This window comes from Gorilla gorilla, chromosome X (assembly GCF_029281585.2).
Source record: "Gorilla gorilla gorilla isolate KB3781 chromosome X, NHGRI_mGorGor1-v2.1_pri, whole genome shotgun sequence".
Taxonomy (NCBI): domain Eukaryota; kingdom Metazoa; phylum Chordata; class Mammalia; order Primates; family Hominidae; genus Gorilla; species Gorilla gorilla.
The window spans coordinates 38,359,513-38,385,857 of record NC_073247.2 but is presented as its reverse complement, the minus strand read 5'-3'; the positions used below and the strand labels follow the sequence as shown (position 1 = coordinate 38,385,857).

At 39.6% G+C, this 26,345-nt stretch overlaps 1 pseudogene; it reads right to left on the bottom strand.

Annotated features, from left to right (window-relative positions):
- Positions 1-4,246: 4,246 nt before the first annotated feature.
- On the bottom strand, positions 4,247-5,298 carry LOC129529798 (melanoma-associated antigen B10-like; annotated as a pseudogene).
- Between the last annotated feature and the right edge of the window lie 21,047 nt (positions 5,299-26,345).

The window sequence follows — 26,345 nt, the reverse complement described above, 5'->3', positions numbered from 1 at the left end:
TATTGGGCAGATGGAATCCACACAGATAGATGCTTGTGCAGGAATGTCAAGTCCATGTCTGAGGAAGAGTCTTCTAGCACCAAGATTTCCCAGTAGTGCTTAGGGAACCCCAGTGATGTGTGGGTTTAAGTGGCCTCAGGCCTGAGTGGGATGAAGGGGCACTGAATAGACAGGACTATTGGCTTGCAGTTCCCCCACCCAGACTTCTCTGCCTTCAAGTCAGATATTTGATTTATGGGGAAGCCTTAAGTTGGAATAAGAGGTCCCACATCTAAAATATTGACAACCATGTTATAACAGTTATATACAGAATATATCATGGAATCCTGGCCTTTGGGGGACCTGTGCTCTATAAACTTGATGATCTCTCTCCCCAGGTCTTCCTGATTTTCCTCACTAGCTGAGAGTATCCTGTATAGACCCATTCCCTAGCACCTGGTGATTCTGATCAAATCTTTCTTCCTCAAAGTAAAGGGAACTATCTTACTGATATTTCAGAATTTTGAAGCATGTCCAGGAAAATCCTGGTACCCAAGACATCACTAAAGGAATCCCACTTTCTATGGATGAGAGATTAAGTTAATTTTCTGCTCAACCTTCTTGGAAAACAGGGAAATTAAAATAACAGTGAGATCATATATTATCACCCCAAGGTTTGACCAAAATTTAAAAGGTTGATAAAATAAAATGCCTATGAGAATGTAGATTATCAACATACATTAATATGCAAGAATATGAATTGGTACAGCTTTATTAGAACAGAATTTCAGAAATATTAATAAACATTTACAATCATCACATTTTTTCCACTTTAATCCAATTTACACTTTGCTATGTCTTTCCTGTAAGAAAACATGCATATTTGCCCAAGAATTCATGGTCAATGATGTTGATATCACTTCTACAAATGATAGCAGCAAATGGGAAACAACTAATGCGTCCATCAGGAGGAGATTGGTTAAATTAATTATAGCACATACACACTTTAGAATTCTAGGGGTAGTTAAAAGAGTGAAGTGGATCTATATGTACTCTCACAGAAAGATTTTTGCATTCATTTCATTCAGTGACAATGGCAAGAGGGAAAAACAATATGTACACTGTTATCCATGTATGTTGTATGTTAAAAACTCACAATGTACTTTTTACAGCACATTATGGAAGGAAAAGCCTAGAATACATTTTAAAACAACAAACATTATTAATTGTGATTACTTCTTAGGAGAGGTATGAATTTTGATGAAATGTACTAACTAAGGGGAATTGTGATTTATGCATATTGTTAGAATTTTGGGACAGTGAGAATATCTGCACTACTACTTAAAACCAAAATTTTCCTTAGGAGTAAACAGAAAGACAAGGGGCAGTGGAAGAATGCCGAATTATTTCTTCTTTTCTTATCAAAGCCACCACATCTGCCATGGAACCATTTTCTAATCACCTAGAAAGACTCCTGGGTTTTTAGGGATTTAGCCACAGTAGATGTTTGCTTACACACTGATTCCAGTGGTCTTTCCTCACTGACTGCCTATGGAGGAGGCTTTGATTTTAGACTACCTAGGTAAGTTTACTAACTGGTGTATGTGTTCAGAGGCCAGTCTCAAATAATTAACCCCATTAAAATTCGACCTCAAACCTCAGGATGGTTTCCAAAATCTTCTCTCTATTCTCCGGGTTATAAAGCAAGAACCAGTAGATTCTGTGCCAAATCAGACTCTCCCATCTAGCAGATTTGAAAACGCTTTGAGTGTGGTGGATGCATGTAGCGAGATGAAGAGGTGTCCAAGCTTCACTGCTTAAAGTGAACAGTTACAATACAAGAAACGGGCTGTTTCTGTCAAGGGGGTCCACGCTTATGAGAGGTGAAGCCGGCTGGGTTTCTGGGTCCGGTGGGGACTTGGAGAACTTTTCTGTCTAGCTAAAGGATTGTAAAGACACCAATCAGCACTCTGTGTCTAGCAAAAGGTTTGTAATTGCACCAATCAGCACTCTGTAAAAATGGGCCAATCAGCACTCTGTAAAATGGACCAATCAGCAGGATGTGGGAGGAGCCAAATAAGGGAATAAAAGCTGGCCACCCTGGCCAGCAGCAGCACGTCATTTGGGTCCCCTTCCATGCTGTGGAAGCTTTGTTCTTTGCTCTTCACAATAAATGTTGCGGCTGCTTACTCTTTGGATCCACGCTACCTTTATGAGCTGTAACACTCACTGCGGAGGTCTGCAGCTTCACTCCTGAAGTCAGCAAGACCACGAACCCACTGGGAGGATAAACAACTCCAGGGGCACCACCTTTAAGAGCTGTAACACTCACTGTGAAGGCCTGCGGCTTCACTCCAGAAGTCAGTGAGACCATGAACCCACCAGAAGGAAGAAACTCCGGACACATCTAAAGGAACAAACTCTGGACACATCGTCTTTAAGAACTGTAACACTCACCGCGAGGGTCCGCAGCTTCATTCTTGAAGTCAGCGAGACCAAGAACCCACCGGAAGGAATAAATTCCAGACAGAGTAAAGGGCAGGACTTATAGGCAGTTGGAATGTCAATTAAGTCTTGGAGAAGGCAGGTGAGTCTGGGCTGTGTGTTCCTCTAGGAGCAGGTGCAGGCTCCAGAGAAGGATGCAGTGCAGCTGATCAGCAGGTCAGTTCCATTTTGGACAGGTGGGCACACTGGGGAAGACCCAGGGGAAGGGCACAGTAATGTGAGAAAGTGCTGGACTGAACCCATGTGAAGGGACCAGGGCAGAGTCAGCTCTGGAAGAATCTGGGGCAAAGGGAGGGAGTACTCCAGGCCAATGAACCCCACAGACAGTCCCAGATTGTGTCTCATTCTCATTCCACCTTCCTTTTTTTTCAGGCCTGCTTTTAGTGCTTCCGCCATAGGATCTTTATTTTGATTGTCTGAGAGACATCTTGGAGTATTGAGAAGAGAAATGAACTAGTAGACCCAAGATCTGCCTCAGGCTGGGAGGAGTGGAACAGTGTGAGCTCTAGAGGAATTCAGACTCCGTGTGAGCTCTAGAGGAATTCAGACCAGGAGTCTAGTCCCATCCTGTCACTTACTAGCTGTGTGAAGTAGACACATTACCCAATTCTGTGAGCACTGAGTTCTTCATTGGTGCAGTGGATTTGATAAGCCCCGTCCCCTAGGACTGTTGGACTGTGTGTGATGTATGTAAAGTACCTGGTACAGTGACTGGTGTGCATTGAGACATTAAAAAGTGACATTTATTACTATGATTTTGTTTTTACCCTAGGTGATACCACCCCTTCAACTGGGATATTTTTGGTTTTGGTTTTGTTTTTTAATCCACGAGAAATAAATGTCCATGAATATGCAGTGCTGTAGGACACAGAACACCAAATTAGCCAAAAATTCTCCCTAGCAAGAAAGAAAGAAAAAAAAAAAACTTCAGTAAGTCTTCCTCCTTGCAGGGTATATTTAATTTGGATGTTGGGGAATCCTCCCCATCTGGATGCAACTCAATGTTTCTGGAATGTGTGTCAAAATCCAACTCTTACCCTCCCTCCCACTTGCTCTTTGATCCAAACCACCCCTATTTTCATTCATTTAACCCCTATCAAAGTACAGCCCTCCCTTAATTTTCCAAATTATACTGAAATTAACCTAGTTAAAATGCTCTTCCAATGCACTCCCCAACCCAAGGCAAAAAGTGCCAACACAATGGCCTCTGGGCATCCCACCTCGCTTGAGGGCATCACCCTTATTTCTCAGAAACTGGCTGGAGATGAAACACGTAGAACACCTAGTTTTTGCACTAGGACAATAGCACAGGGCATTTTCCATCCCTGCACTAGGTGGAGAACTGCTAAAAGCCAAAAGCTAAAGGCAGTTCTCCATTCCAGACTGTCTCTTAACTCACAGACACACCACCAAGGATCCTGCCCCTCTCACCACTCCCATACCCTCCTCTGATCCGCCAGCCAGCTTAACTTAAAATTATCTCCCCTTGAGGGACTTAAAAAAAGCCTCTTAACTCTAAAGTGTCATAAACAACATTAAATATGTAACCAATATTATTCATACAGCTAGATTCTAAAGCTAATTAACCTTTTTATAAAATAAATAACATTTGAAAACTTTCAACGAAAACAAAAGATAAGTGTACAAGTTACTCACGTAGAACAGGAATACAGATATAATACGTACTATGTTCCCTCTAACACCGCCAGGGTCCCCCACTACTTAAAAGATTGAGTGTTCTCTTCAAAGTGAGGAAAGTGCTTCAGACTTCTCTAGGGGTGAAGCTGCTGGAATTGACCCTGGAACGTGCACTGGCCCTGGCACTAGTAGGAAGCATAGCTGCAAATCTGCCTCGGACTCTCTCTTCTTCATCTCGCAAAGCTTCTTCATACAAAGATGGAAAGGAACTGGGGACAGTATCATGGATCTTGGCCAAAAACGCAAGGATTCTCATCTTACTGGTTTCTGCATGGGCTCTGGGACCCCGCAGAAATTCATACCACACAGGATCACTGTTGAGTACCTGCCGGCGCTCCAGGTATCTGTCCTTTACACGAAATTTTGGGTGATGAGCTTCTTGGGCTCCCCATAGAAATAGTGGTTCTTTCTGGCATCTATTCCCATTACATTAAGCACCTGCAAGATATCTTCCTCAGTGGCACAGTTGCCCTTCATAAAGATCACACACAGGATAGTCATCAGGAGGCCAGTCTTGGGCATGATCTCCTCACCACTCAGCCTTGCCTCACAGGTGCGATTCAATTTGCTGATAAGGGCATAGTAGTGCCTGGTTGGATGGACTTCTTTCACATCAATGCCAAAGGCCAGCACCATGACCTCAGAGGTTTTCTTGAGGATCTCATGGAAGTGTGCCTTGTCCTTTTTGATGACATACTTTAGCATGTTATGCTTTGTTATGGGCTCCTTCATGTTGTACTTGCACAGCAGGAACTGCACCAACAACATTGCCTTCTGGTCTAGAGGGGTTGTGCTCAAAAGATCAGTGGTGGGTGGTGCCTGGGAGGTGCTTGGTTTTTCCTCATCTTGGCTCTTGGCACCTTCATCAAATTTTGTGCATGAAACACTTACAGAAGTACTAGTAGTGGATGGGGCTCTCTGAGGGCCCGGAGATTTCCTACTTGGCCCAGCACCAGGGGAGCTCTGGAGATTAACACCATAAAGAGGACAGGAGGAAGTAGAGGGCCTTTTTTCCCCGGCTGCAGTGGCCTAAGCACCACAGATATCCTGGGTCTCACTTTGAGCCTGGCGGCGTTTGTCACGGGTACACAACTTACTTTTCTGACCCCGAGGCATGATTACTCTGGGCAGGAAGTATAGGCAAGAGAGCAAGTAATTCACACACCTGGAAGAGGGAGAATGAGATGGTGTGTACACCTTCAGCAGGGAAAGACCAGGTGGGTTTTAACCAAAACCACCTCTACAGGCTCCTACTAGGGCCTGCCAGAGCCAATAACAAGAAAAGGATTCTATGGGACTGCGCCTCTATCCTAGATTATTAGGATTTTCAGCCCCACCCCCATTAGACCAAGGCTCCCACCTCCCTAAGATCCCCGGTGGCAAAGAAGTGGCTCTTCAGCTTGAAAGCCCTGCCTGGGGCCTCCCAGGGTAGACTGCAGGGGTCTGACATCTGTGTGACCACCCTCTGTTGTGAGGTTGAGATTTACTGGACTGGGATTTCTCCCTTTGCTTACCGGAATCCACCAGCTTCAGATCAAAGTCTTCACTTCCTGAGACCCCAAAGCAGAAATGAGAGTGTGGTGGCCCTAACAGCCATGCCTGGAGCTACTTAGCTTGGAGGGGTGGGGTCAGGGCGGAGTGGATTCCGGTTCTGAGTCCTTCCTCAGGCCCAGGGGAGATTTGCAACTTGGCCCAGTACTAGGAGAGCTCTGGAGATTAACACTATAAAGAGGAGGGGAGGAAGTGGAGGGCCTTTGTTCCTCCAAATCACCTCTCTCCTCTGAAGAGCCTAGGCTGGCTTCCTCAGACTACGGGTCTCATCTTCCTGAGACCCTTGAGGTGGAAGTCAGAGGGTATCTCATGCTGATAGCTCTGCCCTGGGCCTCCCAGGAGTGAAAGCAGGGCTGGGGCTCAGCACTAGCTGGGCTCCTTGCCTCTGGAGTAGGTTGTCCTATCAGATTTCCACCCTGGGTGTTGGGGGAGGGGAGGAGTAGGGAGTTCTCCTGGCTTTTTCATTAAAGGCTTTGTGGGAAATACCTACTCCCTGAAAGCTCTGGGTCGTTTCCATACTGAAAACCTTAAGAATTGGTCAAAGTCGCAGGCTAGATACATATGGGGAAGCTGCACCACAAAACAGCATCCCAGTTTTGGGTGGTTATTAAGCACAGCTTCTAGAATCATGCTGTTTCAGCCAACCCAAACTTTTGTGCTGTCGTGATATTACCATATGGTACTGACACACAGGGTCTGAGGCGCCATCTCAGATTGTATTATTCAGTGAAGCAGTATAAATTCATTGTCTCAAGGCACACTGGGAAGAAGCAAGGGCCAAACTTCAAAATCTTTCCTCCAACTAATTCTGTCATCTGCTTCTATTTCCGGCTGTGGACCCTGTTTCCACTTGAGGGTATGCCCCCACCTGTTTCCCACACATAAGTAATGGTTCAACCCAGACTTCTTGTCCCTCAGGAATTTCTCATTTTTGCTTCTTTCCTGTTGTTGATACTGTTCTCTCATTCTTTCTATAGTTTCTCCAGGGTCGATTTTGGAAAATACTAGCCAAATTCTGGTTGCCATCTTGAATGCTACATGTAAGGTAGTGCATTGGTCTGCTCAGGTTGCCATGACAAAATAACATAGACTGTGTGGCTTAAACAACGTATTTTTTTTTTTAACCTAGAAATTTATTTACCTCCAGGTTCTGGAGGTTAGAAGTCCAAGATTAAGGTGTCCTCAGGGTTGGTTTCTGCTGTGGATTCTCTTCTTGGATAGCAGACAGCTGTCTTCTTGCTGTGTCCTCACATGGATTCTTCTCTATGTCCTTGCAAAAAGAGAACTTTGGTTTCTCTGCCTTTTCTTAAAAACCAGTCTTTTTGGATTAGGGCCCCACCCTTATGACCTCATTTAAACTTAATTATCTCCCTAAAGGTCCTATTTCCAAATAATGTCACATTGGACATTAGGGCTTCAACATATGAATTTTGAGGAGGATACAATTCAGTCCACAGCTGGCAGTAAATCTGTAAATAATTTAAGGAGGATTGGCATCTTTATAATATTCTTTTCCCCATAAGTAAACACAGGGCACTGATCTATTTATTTGGGATTTTTATAGTGGCCTGCAAAAAGACTGTGTGCATTTTTGTTAGGTTTCTTTTTAGGCAAATTTGGATATTTGCTGCTATTATGGTTGAGATATTTTCAATTATTTGTTCTTATTACTTATTGATTTTGTATGTCAAGGCTCCTGAGTTTGCCATAGTGATATATACAACAGCTTTCTGAAGTCTGTTATTTGTTGAGTATTTTGTGCACTGGTTCATCTGGATTTTCTAATTAGAAGAGCATATTGTCACCATTTATTATCTCTGTCCTTTCAATATTCGTACCTTTTATTTTAATATTTTTATTGCTCTGGTTATGTATTTCAGTTCACTTTAAAACAGTAGAGATGCTACCATACATTTGTGTCTTGGTCCTCATTTTAATGGGGATGCTTTTAACATTTCACCTTTCTGCAAGTTTTCTGTAGATTTTAGGAAATGGAAATCCTATTCTAATGTTATTTTGTTTTTTTTTAATACCACGAATCAGTGTTATTTTTTTCCAAAGGCTTTTTCTGTACCCCAGGAAATGATCAAATGCCATTCTCCTCTAATCTATCATTGTAGATAAATCCCAATCAACCATTTTTTCCTAATGTTGTATCATTTTTGCATTTCTTGGATACAGCCTACTTATTCACTCTTACATTAAATATGTTATGAATTTATTTAGCATAGATGCCTCTGTGTGAGTGAAACTGGCTCATGTGATCTATTCTTGGGGTGTCCTTATTTAGTCTTTCTATTCAATAAAACTATACACCAAACAAAAGAACATGAAACAAAACAACAAAAGCAATGATTACATGCTAAAAGTGTTTAAATCCAAGTTAGACTTTAGATTAGTTAATCATATTATACCAATGTCATTTTCTGCGTTTTCATAATCGGACTATTATTACGTAAGTTGGTATCGTCAGAGGAAGGTGGGAGAAAGGCGCGTAGTAACTCTCTGTACTATGGTTGCAATTTCCACTAGTGTAAAATAATATCAAAATAAAGGATTTAAGGATTTCTGGTTTTAGCACCAACATACAAAGGGCTTAGGAGTTATCTTTTTTATCTTTACAACAAGAAATAGCTGGAAAAATGGAAAACCAATGACTTTCCTTGGACCTAACAGAGAACTGAGGTCAAAGAAGTCACAAAGCAACTTGCTACCCTGAAATCTGAAGAGACAGGCACATTCAGATAATTACAGTTATTTGCTTACCTGGAGCAGAAGCTACTGAAAGCCATAACAGTGGAACCAATTAGTTCGTTAGTAATATTGACAAATTGCTATAGGCTGAATGCAGACTAGTGTGAGATTGCAAAAAAACACCTAGGGGTTGCTATCACAGAAGGGACCACACTAATGCAGCCTTTCCCTCCAGGAACTCCACCAGGTTCTCACAATGAGGACCTGAGAGAAATCCCCTGGTGGATCTGGCAGGGGGAAGGAGAAGAATAACCATTATATAATCTTTCCAGATCCTTCCATATTACAGAGGTCTATTCTCCAGACTAACACAGAAACCTTATCCCACCTAAGGGAATTAATTTCCACCCCACTATAGCTCCTTTCAGCCTTCCTGTCTTATGTAATAAAAAAAAATAACATAGTCAACATGTGACGAGGATTAAAAAAAAAAAAAAAAGATTGGTAATGATGCAACCAGGTAAGGAAGCAAAGGGCTGGAGTGGGTGGGTGGGGTGTTAATACTCTTGGAGGAGGGACGGAAATATTTGTGATCATTCCCCCTAAAAGCAGGATTACTAAAATACTAAGATTAAATTTTAAAAAAATTATCGAACACTTTCTTTTTCCCACATCCTACCACCACAGAAACAAACCTCTAGTATACTAACAGTGGATTACAGCTGAAAGATCTGCAAAACACAGCTGCTCTCTGAGGACCAATACAAAGAGAAACCCTAAAGCAAAGAGAGGATAAAAAAATCAAAGACACTGGAGGAATGTGAGGCCTCTAGTACCTATACTATAACAAACATTAAACACAAGCCAACTCCTAACCATGTTAATATCAATCATCACACTAAAAGCATATGTTCCCTGGTACCTAACACTGACATATGTCTGGCTTTCAACAAAAAATTATAAAGCATACCAAAAAGCAAGAAAGAAAACAATCTAAAGAGACAAAGCAGGTATCAGAACCAGACTTAAACATGATACAGATGTTTAAATTATCAAACAAGAAAACTTAAATAGGTATGATCAGAATTTTAAGGGCTCTAATTGAAAAAACAGATAACATGCAAGACCAAACGGGGATTATGTTGGCAGAGAGATGAAGACTATAGGAAAGAATAAAAACTAAATGCTAGCAATCAAAAACACAGTAAGAGAAATGCAGAGTGCTATTGACAGGCTTATTAGTTAACATGACACAGCTGAAGAAATAATTACTAAACTTGAAAATAGGTTAGTAAAAACCTCACCAAATGAAACAGAAAGGGGAATAAAAAGAATTAAAAATTAACAGGATATCCAAGAACCATGGGATAATATAAAAAGGTATAAATACAAGTAATTAGAATGTCAGAAGGAAAATAAAGAAAGAATGGGGCAGAAAAAAAATACTTGTCATGATAGTGTCGAAGGATTTTCTATCATCAGTGACAGACAACAAAGCATAGATGACCCAGTCAGCTCAGAGAACACCAAGCAAGATAAAGAGCAACTCTAACAGATTATACCTAGGATATCATATTTTAACTGCAGAAAAAAAAGACAAAAATTATGAAGAAAGTGGACTGGAATTACCTTCCTACAGAAAAGAAAGATTAAAATTATAGCAAAATTCTCATCAGAAACCAGGCAAGCAAGAGCAGAATAACGTGAAATCCTTCAAGTGTTAAAAGAAATAAAAGTTCAAACCAAGAATTCTATATCTAACATAATTATCTTTCAAAGGAGAAGAAAAAGTAAAGACTTCCTCAGACAGACAAAAACTGGAGCAATTCATTGCCAGCATACCTGCTCTGCAAGATGTTAACTTCATCATGCAGAAGGAAACTGATATAGGTCATAAATGTGGATGAACATAAATGAGCATCAGAGAAGGAATAAATGCGGGTAAAATGAAATATTTATTTTTTTGTCATTCTTTAAAAATTATTTCTTTAAAGCATTAATAGTAACAATGTATGGGTTGATTATAGCATATGGATAAGTAAAATGAATGACAACAGTGTTACAAGGGATGGAGGGAGAAACTGGAAACATACTGTTATAAGGAAGGTATACTACATGTTAAACAGTGTAGTGTTATTTGAATGTGGGCTTAAATTATTTAAAAACATATATTGTAAACCTTAGGAAAACCACTGAAAAATTTTAAGTATGAAGTATTTATCAGGAGAAGAGATTAAATAAAATCATATAAAATGCTCAAGTGTAACCAGACAGTGCAAAAAAAAAAAAGCAGATAGAAAAAAAAATGCAGCAGATAGAAAACAGTTATAAAAGAACAGATTTTAAGGCTGGGTGTGGTGGCTCACGCCTGTAATCTTAACACTTTGGAAGGCTGAGCCAGGCAGATCACTTGACCTCAGGAGTTTGAGACCAGCCTGGGCAACATGGTGAAACCCCATCTCTACAAAAAATAGAAAAATTAGCCGGGAGTGGTAGTTTGCACCTGTAGTCCCAGCTACTTGGGGGGGCTGAGGCAGGAGAATCGCTTGAGTCCAGGAAGCAGAGGTTGCAGTGGGCCAAGATCACGTCACTGCACTCCAGCCTGAGCGACAGAGTGAGACCCTTTTAATACAACTATATTAATAATCACTTTAAATGTGAATGCTCTAAACACAATAGCTAAAAGGAAAAATTTGTCAGATTGGATACAAAAATATAAAAGATTCAACCATATGCTGTTGATAAATCTACTTTGTATATTAACATTCAGGTTAAAAGAAAAGGGGTAAGGGATTTTTAGGGGAGTGAAACTATTCTGTATGATACTTTAATGGTGGATACATGACATTATGCATTTGTCAAAACCTGTAGGACTATACAACACAAATAATGGATCCTAATGTAAATTATGGACTTTAGTTAATAATCTATCAATATTCATTAATTAATTGTATCAAATGTGCCACACTAATGCAAGATGTCAATAGTAGGAAAAACTGCGTGTGACAGGGGAAGGGGTAAATAAATGGAAATGATATTTCTGGCTCAGTTTTTCCATAAACCTAAAACTGCTCTAAATATAAAATGTATCAGTTTTTAAAAAGCAAAGAAAATCCACATATATGGTGGGCAAATAGCCAGCTTACAGTATTTGAAGTATTTGAACTAAATTTGTACTATAATTGAACTAAGACACATTGGATTCACGAATTCCTTGTCTTATTTTTAGCACAGAGTCCCTGTACAATGATTATTGCCCACAACCTAACAGCTCCAGATCATCCGCCACACCTTCCTTGTCCAACATTCAAGGGTTACCTTAGAACACCCAAGATCAGGCCAACAATTTAGAGGTGATGACTAGTGACATCTATTTAATGTTCCACAATGCTGTCTCCGTCAAGAAAGTGTCCAATGACCTCCTCACTTCAAAAAAGGGTCACCTGCAGAAAAGGAAGGAGTTTTGAGATGATGTGATAGATTATGTTGTTAACAACATATCTCTCAACTGGCTGGTAGGTTCCCTTTATTCTCAGCTGACTGAGTCTCAGAATGCTCAAGACCAAGGTGCAGGGAAGAAAAGGACAAGCCAGGAAATATATCAAGCTGAACATAAAACACAGCAAACTTGTCCAGTTAGCCAATGCATGGTACAGCCAGCCAGATGACTTTCTTTGATGTTGAAATTAACCTGCTAGGCAAATATGGTAGGTAGCTAGAAATGGGTCTTCAATTGTAGTCATTTCCAGCTACATAAAGATCTTTAACATTTTTTGATTAAGCAATTAAGTTCTGTTGTTTATCCGGCTGTCAAGAAAAGAATGACAGACTTGTCAGAGTCTAGTCAGAACTCGCTTATGACATTTATGATTTTATTCTGTGATCATTGTGTTGCTACTGTTAGTGTATGACTGTAATAAATAGAAAAACATGGCTGGGCGCAGTGGCTCACGCCTGTAATCCCAGCACTTTGGGAGGCCAAGGCGGGTGGATCACGAGGTCAGGAGATCGAGACCATTCTGACTAACACGGTGAAACCCCGTCTCTACTAAAAATCCAAAAAAAAAAAAATTAGCCTGGCGTGGTGGTGGGTGCCTGTAGTCTCAGCTACTCAGGAGGCTAAAGCAGGAGAATGGCGTGAACCCAGGAGGCAGAGCTTGCAGTGAGCCAAGATTGCGCCACTGCACTTCAGCCTGGGGGACAGAGCAAGACTCCATCTCAAAAAAAAAAAAAAAAAAAAGGAGGCCGGGCGTGGTGGCTCACGCCTGTAATCCCAGCACTTTGGGAGGCTGCGGCGGGCGGATCATGAGGTCAGGAGATCGAGACCATCCTGGCTAACACGGTGAAACCCTGTCTCTACTAAAAATACAAAAAATTAGCCGGGCGTGGTGGCAGGCGCCTGTAGTCCCAGCTACTCCGGAGGCTGAGGCAGGAGACTGGCGTGAACCCGGGAGGCGGAGCTTGCAGTGAGCCGAGATCGCGCCACTGCACTCTAGCCTGGGCGACAGAGCAAGACTCCGTCTCAAACAAAACAAAACAAAACAAAACAAAACAAAATAAAACAAAAAAAAAACAAAAACAGAAAAACATTCATATAGGCTGTGGTATGAATTGATGTCTGTTCCAGCGTTGTTCATGGTTTGTCTTGTAACGCATGCTTGTAAAACTTGATTTTAGCTTTTAAAAAAAATTCTCATGTAGGAATGCTACTTTGAAATTCAATAAAATATATTTCACAGTAAGTCAGTTTTAAAAAAGTAAAGGGATGGAGACAGATATACCATAACAACACTAATCAAATAAAACCTAAAATAGCTACAGAAATTTTAGACAAAACAGATTTCAAAACAAGGGAAATTGTCAGGGACAAAGAGGGAAATTATGTAGTGATAAAGGGGTCTATTCCCCAAAAGGACACACCAACTCTAAATGTGTATGCATCTAACAGAGCATCAAAATACATGGAGCAAAAATTGATTGAAGTAAAAAGATATAGTATTATAGTATATTTAATACATTTTCAGTAATTTATAGACGGCAGACAGAAAATCGGCAAGGATATAGATGACATGAAGAGTACTAATAACCAACGTGACTTAACTGACATGATAGAGTATTCCAACCAACAGCAGCAGAATACACATTATTCTTAAGCTCACCTGTGACATCCACCAAGTAGACCACATTCTAGGCCATAAAACACACAGTAACAATTTTTTTTAAAAAAATATAAATTGAACAAAGTGTGTTCTCAGATAACAGTATAATTATATCAGAGATCAATAACAGAAAGATAGCTGGAAAGTTCCCAAATATTTGTAAATTAAACAACGCACTTCTCTACAACCCAAAGGTCAAAGAAGTTTCAAAAGAAATCTAAAAATATTTTGAACTAAATAAAAATGAAAATCCAAATAACCAAGTCTTGTGGATTGCTGCTAAAGTAGTTTTTCTAGAGAAATTTAGAAGATCAAATTCATGTATCAGAAAAGAAGAGATATCTAAAGTAAATAACCTAAGCTTCTACCGTAGGAAACCATAAAAAGAGGAGCAAATGAAGAATAAAGAAGAAAGTGGATATTTGTTAAAAGAAGCAGAAGTAAAAGAAATAAAAATACAGAGCAGAAATAAAACAAGAAAACAATAGAGAAAAGCGATAACATCATCAAAATAACCTAATAAATTATTGGCCTCTAGCCAGGACGATCAAGAAAGAGAGAGAAGACATAAACTACCAATATCAGGAATAAAAGGGGGTCATCACAACTCACAACTGATCTTATAAACATTTAAAAAATATTAATGGAATACTACAAACAACTCTGCTTACAGATTTGGTAACTTAGACGAAATGGGTTAATCCCTTGAAAGACACAAACGACCCAAATTCGCATGAGTTGAAATAAATAACCTGAACAGTATTGTATCTATTAAAGATATTTAATCAGTAGTTTAAAACGTTCTTTAAAAATAATCACCAGGTGCAGATGGTTTTCTTGGATGAATTCTACCAAACATTTAAGGAAGAGAAAATACCAATAATCCACAATATCTTCCAGTAAATAGAAGAGACAAAATTCTCAATTCTTTTTATGACGCTATCATCACTCTAATACCAAAGCCAAATAAATACATTACTAGAAAAATAACAACGGTCCAATATCACTCATGAATATAAAAAATATCTTTCATAAAATATTAGCAAATAGAATACAGAAATATGTAAAAAGAATGAAACACATCATGACCAAGAAGGGATCAGCCCCAGAATGCAAGACTGAGTCCATATTTGTAAATCAATCAGTGTAACTCATATTAACAGATTGAATATAAAATAAATGTAATTATATCAATACATGCAAAACAATAATTTGAAAAATTTAATACCAATTTATACTTACCACATCTAAAAATTAATAATACAAGGGAATTCCCTTAATTTGATACAGGGTATATAAGAGAACTTATCACTAACACCATACCTAATGATGAGAAAATGAATATTTTCTACCTAAGATTGGGAATGAGACGAGGTTGATTTTTCGTTATTCCTATTCGATATAATAATAGAAGCCCTATTTAGTACAAGACAAGAAAAATAAGTAAATAAAAATTATATATATAGGAGAAGGATAAATAAAAATTGTCTTTTTTGCAGAGGAAATGATTGTCTATGTAGAAAACCCAAAGAATGTAAAAAAAAACCCTTTCTGAAACAAGTAATTATAATCACTTTGCCATTTACCAACAATAAAGAATTGGAATCAGAAATTAAAAAGCAAAAATATTTACAATCACACAGAAATACTTAGGTATAAGTCTAATAAGATATGTACGGAATCCATATGCAGAAAACTACAAAACGCTGATCAAGGGAGATTTAAATAAATGGAGCAGTATTTTCTGTTCCTGGAATGGAAGACTCACTATTGTTAAGATGTCAATTCTTTCTAACTTGATTTATAGACTCAATGCAATTCCAATAAAAATCCCAGCAAGTTTTTTGTAGACAGCAACATACTGACTCTGATATGGTATAACAAAGATCTTAGAATAGCCAATGCAATACTGACTAAGAACAAAGTTTGAAGACTCATACTATGTGATTTAAAGGCTTAATATAAAGCTATGGTAATCAAGACATTAGTGTTAGTGAAAGAAAGAACAAATAGAATGGAGAATAAGATGCCCAGAAATAGGCTCACACAAATACAGCAAACTGATTTTTCGCAAAGGTGCAAAGGCAAATAAATGGAAAATGATCATTTTTTTCTCAGCAAATAGTGCTAGAACAGTTGGATATTCATATGGAAAAAAATTAACTTAGACACTAAACTGAAACCTTACACAAAAAATTAACTCAAAATGGATTATAGTCCTAAAGCAAAATGCAAAACTATAAAACTTCTAGAAGAAAACATAAGAGAAAATCTATGAGTTTGGGTTTTGGAATGAGTTTTATTAATATATACAATACCAAAAGCATAATTAATAAAAGAAAAAACACTGATAAGTTGGACTTTATTAACGTTAAAAAATTTTGCTCCGTGAGAGACACTGTTAAGGGAATAAAAAGACAATACTGGGAGAAAATATTTGCAAATCATATCACCGATAAATGATTGGTATCCAGAATGCATAAAGAACTCTACAACTTCAAAAATAATAAAACAAGCAACCAGTAGTGGGTCGAATGGTGACTTCAAATAGATATGTCTATCTCCTAACTCCTGGAACTTGTGAATGTGACCTTCTTTGGAAAGTTTGCAACTGTAATTAGGTTAAGGATCTCAAGAAGACATTGTTTTTGATTTAGGTTGAACCATAAGTCCAATGACAAGTGTCATAGAAGAAAGATCAAGGGAGATTTGAAACACAGACACACAGAAGGGAAGGCTATATGAAGGTAAAGACAGATGGAAGTGATGGGTTTATAAGTCAGGAATGTGAAGAATTGCTGGGTAGCCATCAGAAGGTAGGAGAAAGGCATTAAATGGATTCTTTCTGAGAGCCTCCAGAATCAACATTTCTGACACCTTGATTTAAGACTTCTGGCCTCCATATCTGTGGGAGAATATATTTATTTTGTTGTGAGTCACTCAGTTTGTTATAGTTGTCCTAGGATATTGATACACAACCTTATTTTTTAAATAGGTAAAATATATGAAAACATATTTCACAAAAGAAGATTTTCCTATGGCAAACAGGCATATGAAAGGATGCACAACATAATTTTTCATTAAGGAAATACAAACTAAGACAATTATTTACTAGTACACACATATTAGTAGGGCTAAAATATCAATTACTGGTGAGGATGCAACTAGATCTTTCACACATTGATGGTAGGGATGCAAAATGGTACAGCCACTTTGGAAACAGTTTGGCAACTTCTTATAAAGTTAAACCTAGTCTTACATGGTCCAGCTGACCAAACAAGTGAAAACTTAACGTCAACACAAATAATTGCACAAAAATGCTTATATCAGCATTATTCATAATTACCAGAACCCAAGATGTCCTTAATACGTGAATGAATAAATTGTGGTGCATGCATACAACGGAATACCATTCAGCAATAAATAGCTATCAACTATAAATCCATACAATAACATAGATGAATCTTAAATGTATATTGGTAAGTGAAATGAGCCAATCTGAAAATATTACATGTTGTAAACTTTATGTGACACTCTAGGAAAGGCACAACTACAGAGACAATAACAGATTCAGTAGCTTTCAGGGGATTGTGGGGAGTGGTTGAATAGATGAAGTACAGGGAATTTTTTATGATAGTGAAACTATTCTGTATGATACCGTAATGATGGATATGAGACAGATTGCATTTTTCAAAGCCCATGGAACATTATAATACAAAGAGTGAACATTAATGTATACAAATAAAAATCAATTAAAAAATCTGGGTATCGGAGCATGGAATGCAGACTGCAACAAAAGAATCTAGCTGTATTAAAAGTGTATAAAATGATGTCACTGAAAGTAATAGGGAAAAAGAAGTGCTGACCTAAGTAACTTTGGAAATGAGTGGAGACTGTAAGACTAAAGAAAAAAAGGAACTGTACAAAGACATTATACTTGTTTCTCACAAGACCAACAATCTGAAATCAATATTCTAGGACTATATAAATAATTATGTATACAGATGCTGGACAGTGGGGGCCAATTTTGTTATGGAGGTAAGTAGAGGGGATGGCTAAAATGAATTATGTGATATTAGAAGGGAGCTAGAAACATCAGTAAAAGTAATGTTCAGCTTAATATAGGTACAGATGGATAAATATTGAAATAATTATAGATCTATGTTCATATACATTTAGTATACAGAAGTTTTCCAATATCTAGCTGCTAAGAAGGCTTAGAAGTAAGACTGCAGCACCAATGAAACATTCTGATCTAATAAAGTAACCTAATACTGGATTATAACCTGGGGTATAAGATAAATATCCACAAGTTCATACTGATATAAATAAATGATTGAATAAGTAAATCAAGGAGAATATGCAATTTTTTTTTTGAGACGGAGTCTTGCTCTGTTGTCAGGCTGGAGTGCAGTGGTGCAATCTCGGCTCACTGCAACCTCCACCTCCTGGGTTCAAGTGATTCTCCTGTCTCAGCCTCCCGAGTAGCTGGGACTACAGGTGTGCACCACCATGCCCAACTGATTTTTGTATTTTTAGTAGAGACAGGGTTTCACCATGTTGGCCAGGATGGTCTTGATCTCTTTACCTCGTGATCCACCCCCCTCAGCATCCCAAAGTGCTGGGATTACAGGTGTGAGCCACCGCGTCTGGTAAATCTTTTCTAAAGAAGAATTCCAAATAATTTATGTGGATAGTCCACCCTCAATGACAATAGGGGAAAGTGAAGATTGAGTGTAAGAGAACTCTGTCTTATCTTTGCAACTTTTCTCTAAATATAAAACAATTTTAATTTTATTTTAAAGAAAGGGTTTAAACATTGCATGAATATTGCAACTTGTGGCACATTTAAGTAGTGTTCACCAGTGCCCAGTTCTCCCACTCAGCCCCCTCTGCTTGGGGGCCTCCCACGGCTGACAGCAGGGGCAGAGTTCTGTGGAGTTTGCTGTTCTGATGTGGGAAGTTCCTTCGGACCTTACTCAGAATCCTTACCTTAACGTGTGGCAGAGCCTGGACGCCTCCATCTGCTGACTCTCAGCTCCCAGAGTCCTCACTGAGGGAATTCAGAAGGTACTAAATCAAATGATCCCTGTCTGGGATCTAACAGGGCTGAAATCAGGGGTTGGACTCTGTGGGAGTCCCTCCAATCTGTGGTGGGTGGTTCCTTCAAACTTCACTCAGAGTACTTATCTTGCCTAGAACAGGGCCTGGACTCCTCCATCTGCTGACCCGATGCCTCCTCACGCATATCAAAGCCTTCACTGCCCTGAGGTGTCAGAGGCAAGGTGGAAGAAAAGAGAAACTACTTCCTGTGTCCCCTGCTTAGTGCCTCCCAGGGCTGATGGAAGGGGTGGTGCTCCAAGCTGACCTCCTCTGTTCTAGACAAGGAAGTACCTGCAGTACTCATGTTTTGAAAGAACTACTGGACAGTACTGTGCTCTCTCTGCTGAATTGAATCAGCCAGCCTTAGACAAAGGCTAACTCCCCGTCTTTCTAATCATTGCCATTTCCCAACCTCCTGTACTTAGTTTAGTTAAGGGGCCCCTGTACTTAACAATCATGCCTGGAGCTCCTGAGGCTGACCCCAGGGGTGCAGGGATGGGGAGGTTAGGGGGGGCCTGTGGGCGGGGCAGTATGTTCCAGTGTTAAGTGGTTCCCTCAGACCTTCCTCAAGGTCCTCATGTTTATTTCTGCTGAGGCTTGGAATTCTTCCCTTTGCTGACCTGAAGCTGATACCCTGGCCCAGTGCTTTCACTTCTCAGTAAAAGGTAATAAAATTTATTACAGATCTTTTGAAAATGTTGAGAATGCCTGGTACAGATGTTTTTTACATTTTAATTCAATCAACTCCACAGAACTCTGCCCTCTGTCAGCCATGGGAGGCCTTCAAGCAGAGGGGGCTGAGTGGGAGAACTGGGCACTGGTGAACACACATATCACCATCACCCCCAGTCAATTTGACAATGAACTGCATCATCTGCAGTAATTCTCCACCCATCCTGCAAGATGTTTATGCCTGGGGCCAGCCTCCTACCCTGGGCAGTATCTGGTGGCAACACAGACCACTTAAAAGAGCCACAGGACATATGCCTTGTGGCAGCAAATAACTCGGGAACCAAGGGAGACAGTCAGAGGTAGGGAGAGCATCGAGATCTTTTTCTCAAGACATATCCACATTGAAACCTTTATTTGCAGAGTCACTGAGGTACTTAGCCTCAGGGAATACCCCCTCCAATTTTCCACTGCTTGCAGCTACACACCCTCTCCCATTATTCTGGTACTCCCTGGCCTATTTCAACTGTCATCATTTGCTGTCTTTCCCATACACATAGCACCAACCTCAGTGGTGAAAGGGTACTGTGTACAAGAGAAGAAATGCCCTTCTCCAGCAGGAATCAAGGCCGCTCACAGCTGCAGTACAGTGGCAAAGAAGTACAGCCCACCAGAATAGTGAAAAGCTCTCCCAGTTTCCATCAAGAACGTTATTCAGTGACACAGGGGAGCTAGCTATACTTTGCCTGACAGTGAGTAGGGCAGATTGTAAGTTAGGGTAAGGTATCAGGCATGCCTGTGGTGATTTTCTACAACAGATCTTCCCGCTCAGATCACTCTACAACTTCAGATGGGTAAAAATGATTCAGAAATTTGTCAAGCTGCTCGCGTGAGTTGTTCAGGACCCTCCAAGATTCCACACCTTTTCATTTTCTGATTCATTCTCAACGAAATGCGGAACTCTGCATACAGATCCTTGACTGTCAGTCTGCCCTAGGCTCCCTGAGCTTGGTTTAGCGTGTGGTCTTTCTCATGGACTCTGGAAATTATTCTGTCTCCCTCCTGATGTTTCTCACTAACTGAAAGTGCCCTCTCTGGACATTTCCTGGGACTTAGTCATTCTGATCAAAGCCGTGCTTCTCAAAGTAAAAAGAAATTTTCATTGACATTTCAGAATTTTAAAGCTTGCCCAGAGGTATCCTGGTACAGAAGACATCACTGCAGAAACCCTGCTTTGTAAAGATAGGGGGTTGAATTAATTTTGGATTACCATAATTAGAAAACACGGAAATACAAAATAACAGTAAGAATGTATTTTCACCCAAAAGAATGAATAAATTTAAAATTGATCAAGTAAAATTCCTGAGAGTATAAGATATTCACATACATTAATACACGAGAATATAAATTGGTATAGCATTATCAGAATGGAATTTCAGCAATATTCATAAAAGCTTACAATCATCACACTATTTCCACTTTAATTCAATTCTCAGTTTTCCATGTCTTTCCTACAAGAAAACACCCACATTTGCCCAATAATTTATGTTCAGTGATGTTGATATCAATTTTATTAGTCATAGCAAAAAATGGAAAACAACTTACATGTCCATCAGGAGGAGAATTTTTAAATCAATTATGACACATACACATTTTAGAATTCTAGGAAGTAGTTAAAAGAATGAGACATATCTATAGGTGCTCTCACAGAATGATTCAGCATTTATTTCATTAAGTGACAAGTGCAAGAGGCAAAAGAATATGTACATCTTTGTCCAGGTACATTAAAAACATACAATGTATTTTGTCTAGTATATCAATTTAAGGAAAAGCCTAAAATATATTTTAAAATAATATGCACAAGAATTTGAATTGTGGTTATTTCTGAGGGGAATTGAATTTTGGAGGAATGCAGTAAGGAAAGGGGTTGTGATTTAGCCATATTGTCAGATTTTTTTTTGCATCATGAATGTATGCACTATTATTTTTGTAATTAAAATGTTTCAATAAGACAGAAATAGTACCTGTGTATTGTTCATATACGGTAACTGCAAGAGGATTTAATGGAAGAAGCCTAAAATCTGAAAGCCTTAGCACAAGAAAAGCTTTTGTCTCATGCACTTAAAATCTGATGTGGGTTAACAGAGGGATTCCACTGTTAGGCAACCCAGGGATCCAGGCTGTTTTTATTGTAGTTTCGCCAATGCACTACAATGTAGCAGCACTGTTTCTTTTTATATGTCAGTTGCAAGGGTAGTCAAATAACTCTTCCTGACTATAAGTGAACTGGGAATGTAGTCTCCTCCTCCCAGGAAGGACAACACTTGCAAACTTCCCATAAACAGTTACATAGTGGGTGATCAGTGAGGTGTAACTTTCACAATTTGTATAAAAGTCTTCTTCATTCATGGAGAAGTTTCTGAGAAGGCCAAAATTGCGTTGCAACTGGCTAAGTTTTTCTAGTGCCTACTATGTAATAGATCTTTTCATGTATTATGCTATTATGCTAACTTTCTTTTTTCTTTTCTTTTCTTTCTTTCTTTCTTTTTTTTTTTTTTTTTTTTTTTTTTTTTTGAGACAGTCTTTCTCTGTTGCCCAGGCTGGAGTTCAGTGGCATGATCTCGGCTGACTGCAACCTCTGCCTCCCAGATTCGAGCGATTCTCTTGCCTCAGCCTCCCAAGTAGCTGAGATTACAGGCATGCAGCACCACACCCAGCTAATTTTTGTATTTTTAGTAGAGGCAGGGTTTCTCCATGTTGGCCAGGTTGGTCTCGAACTCCTGACCTCAGGTGATCCGCCCGCCTTGGCTTCCCAAAGTGCTGGGATTACAGGCATGAGCCACCGTGCCCTGCCACAATTACGCTAACTTTCTAAAGGACTCTTTAAGAATTACCAACAACTATGGTTTACCCTTCTTTACTCAGTAGCACCGTTCTCCACTTACCTTTACAATAGTCTCAGTATACTGAGCATTTCTTTCTTCCTTTCACTACATGATCAAAATCATAATTTCGGAGTGTCTTCTATCACTTGATGAATATGCCTGAACACTTATACAGGTGTCCTTACACACAGTGAAAAACCAGGATTTTCCCTCGGGGCAGATGCAGACAAGAGTTAGCTGAAACATGGAGATTATTTTTACATTTCTCATAAACTCTAGAAGGCTAGGGAAACATTTTCTACAGTGTTGGTAGACTGAATAATTGCTACAAAAGTATATACATGCACTTATCCCTGAAAACCATGTGTATGTTATGCTACGTGACAAAGGCATTTTGCAGATCTATTAAGAGTATTAAACTACTTTTTATTTTATTTTTTTAACTTTTATTTTAAGTTCGGGGCTACAAGTGCATTTTTGTTACATGGGTAAACGTGTGTCATGGGGGTTTGTTGTACAGATTATCTCATCACCCAGGTATTAAGTCTAGTACCCACTAATTATTTTTCCTGATCCCCTCCCTCCTCCCACCCTCCACTCTCCAAAGGCCCCAGTGTGTATTGTTCTCCTCTGTGTGTCCATGTGTTCTCATCATTTAGCTCCCACTTGTAAGTGAGAACATGTGGCATTTGGTTTTGTCCCTGTGTTACTTTGCTAAGGATAATGACCTCCGACTCCACCCATGTCCCTGCAAAGGACATGAACTCATTCTTTTTCATGGCTGCGTAGAATACTATGGTATTCATGGTGCATAGAATACCATGGTGTATATGTACCACATTTTCTTTATCCAGTCTATCATTGATGGGCATTTAAGTTGATTCCATGTCTTTATTATTGTGAATAGTGCCACAATGAACATACACGTGCATGTGTCTTTATAACAGAATGATTTATATTCCTTTGGGAAACCACTATTAAATTAGGTACATTATATTGAATTATCAAGGAGGGCTCAATCTAATGACATGGGCTCTTACACACAGAGGATGTTCTCCGGATAGAAGTAGAAAAGAGATACAGCAGAGGAGGAAGTTAGAAAGATTGCAAGTGTAATAAGGATTCAACCTGCAATTGCTGACACAAGATAAATGCAAAGAATAGAGAAAGGTCTCAAGAAATTATGGTTGCCATAGACGAATGCAGTCAGAAAGTAGGGCCCTTGTGTTACAAGTGCAGGAAGTTGAAATCTGCCAACAACCTGAATGAGTTCTAAAGGGGATTCATCCCAGAACCTTGCAATAAGAGTACAGGCTCTGGGAGTTTGGTATGGGCCTTGTGAAATCCAGAGCAGAGAAATCAGCAGAGCCAACCTGGATTTCTCACCCAGAGATGTGATATAATAAAGGTGTGTTGTTGTAAAATGCTAAATTTGCAGTAATTTGTTACTGCATTGAGAGAAATCTACCACAACTTCCTGGAAGGACTACAGGGTTTGTTAGAGTCCAGTCTTTTTAGATGGTTGCTAGACAGTGACTTCCTTGATCCTTCCTCATTTACCACTTATATGGGAGGTTTTGGTTTTTGGCCACTTGGTTAAGCTCATTCATCAGTGCCTAGTCTCAAATAGGTCACCAGATTAAACTCTCCTGTCTTTCTCATCCAATTTTCTGTCTAAAATCTTTAGCTTCAGAGTTATATGCCAAGAACCAGCAGATTTTGTTTCAAATCTGACTCAACTCACAAGCAAATTTGGAAAAAAGTTTGGTTGGAGTGGAAGCACCCAGAACAGATAAGCAGGTACATAATGTTCACTGCTTAAGTAAACAATTACATGGAAGGGGCTGTTGTTATCAGAAGTTGCAAGCTGAGTGATGTGGCAAACAGAGGACATCTGCAGGGAGTTGGAAAGCTCTAAGTCAGGAGAAAGGAAGGAAAGTTATTCTGGGCTTTCTTTCCCATAGGGAGCAGGGTGCAGCCTTCATGGAAGGAAGCAGGGAAGATCTGGACAGCAGGTAAGGATCCAGATTTGGGCACAAGGACTCACAGGGGCTGACTCAAGGAAAGAGCAGTGTAATTTGGGAAGTGCTGGATCTGGTCCCATCTGCCAGCACCTGGGCAAAATCAGCTCCCAAAGAACCCTGGAGCTAGGGGTGGATGGGCCCTGTGAAATGAGGCCCACAGGCAGTCTCCAAATGGTGTTCAATTCTCATTTTCTCCATTATTTATTACATCTGGATTTAGTACATTGGCCCCAGGTTCCTTCTTTTCATTGCCCAGAGACATAGTGCAGTAGTGAGAAGAGAAATGAATTAAGAGACACAAGTCAGCTTAGTCAAGGAGAGGGAACAATGTGGACTCTAGACGAATTCAGAATAGGGGTTTGGTCCCAGTATTATCACTTGCAAGTCAGGGAAACTCGGGAAAACTGCAGTTCTATGAGCCTCAAATTCTTCATCTGTGAAGTTGGTTTGATAAACAGTCCTCTTGCTCCCTGGCTCATGTATTTGGCTTCTCAGTATACCGTACTGTAAAGTACGAATGTTGGAATGTATCTAACTTATGCAAGGCATCTGGCACACTACCTTATATTGGATTTTAATAAATTATGGTTATTATTATGTTTATATTGACCCCAAAACCTACCAATTTTCCCTCTTTCTGTTTGCTTTGTTTTATCCAGGAATTGTCAGATAATTTGCAGCCCACTAGCATATAGCACAACAAATCAGCCAAAATATTGCTTAGCAGGTTAAACTAAGTTACACGCTATACAACTTTTTTGAGGATATGTTATTTGTTGTTGGTATGGGGGAGTCTTATCCAGTTTGATGCAACTCAGAGCTCCTAGAAATTGTGTCAAGGTCTACCTCAGTCCCTCCCTTCCAACTGCCCTTTTCTCCAAACCACATGTATTTGCAATTATTTCACCCCATAAAAATCCAGTTTTAGTTTATAGTTTGCCAAATTATATACAAGATAACCTAGTTGAAATGCCCATTTAATGGATGGGCTGTGCCTCTCCCAAATCACTGCAGATTGCCAGCACAGTGGCTTCTGAGCTTCTTATATGAGTATCACCATTATTCCTGAGATCCTCCCTTGTGGTAATAGGTGTAAATCACATTTTCGTGCACCTTGTTAAATCATCTTTTTGTGCATTGCGTTCACCCACACTGAGATAAGAGCACAGGACGTCTTCCATTTGTGCACTAGGTGGAGATTTCTCTCTGGTTTATTTGTGACCTAAAGGTGACTACTAAAAGCAATTTTCCATTCCAGCCTTCTCAAGTCTGAGACACACCATCTGAGGTGCTGGCCTCTGCCCACCACTCTCAGAGGCTCATCTGACCCACAACTCAGCTTAATTTAAGATTATGTCACATTGAAGGACTTGCAGTTTCCCAACCCCAACCCTTTGCCACAGGGCATTTACACTCAGCTGCTCATCTGAAACCCCAAAGTCCTCACACCTTCTTTTGACTTGTCCTTTTGGTTAGATTGTCTCACTGCTATGGATGGAATGATTGTGTCCCCCCAAAATTCACATGTTGAACCCTGAATCCCCAATGTGATGGTATTTGGAGGTGGGGCCTTGGGGAGGTAATTAGGTTATGAGGGTAGAGCCTTCATGAATGAGTGCTCTTATAAAGGGATGAAGAGACCACAGCTTTCTCTACCATGTGAGGATACAAGGAGAAGATTGTTAAGCATTGAGAGAGCCTTTACTGAGAACCTGACCTGGAAACTCGATCTCAGACTTCCAACTACCAGAACTATGAGTAATAAATGTTTGATCTTTAAGCCACCCAATCTATAATTTGTGATAGCAATCTGAACTAAGCCATTCACCATCTTCCTTTCATGTTAGCTACTCCAAGGCTTTTCATTTCTATGGGTATGGATGATTCTTGTTTATCTCAGCACTGCAAGTACTAACACAAGCCATCCAGAGCAGATGCTCAATTATTATTTGGGGAAAAAAATAAACCCCTGAGAAGGAGGTCTGATTTATTATGATTTAATTTCTCCTACATTCTTGAATAAACTAAGTACATCCAGGTATGTATATACAAATGGGTTTTACAAAAAAAAAAGACTA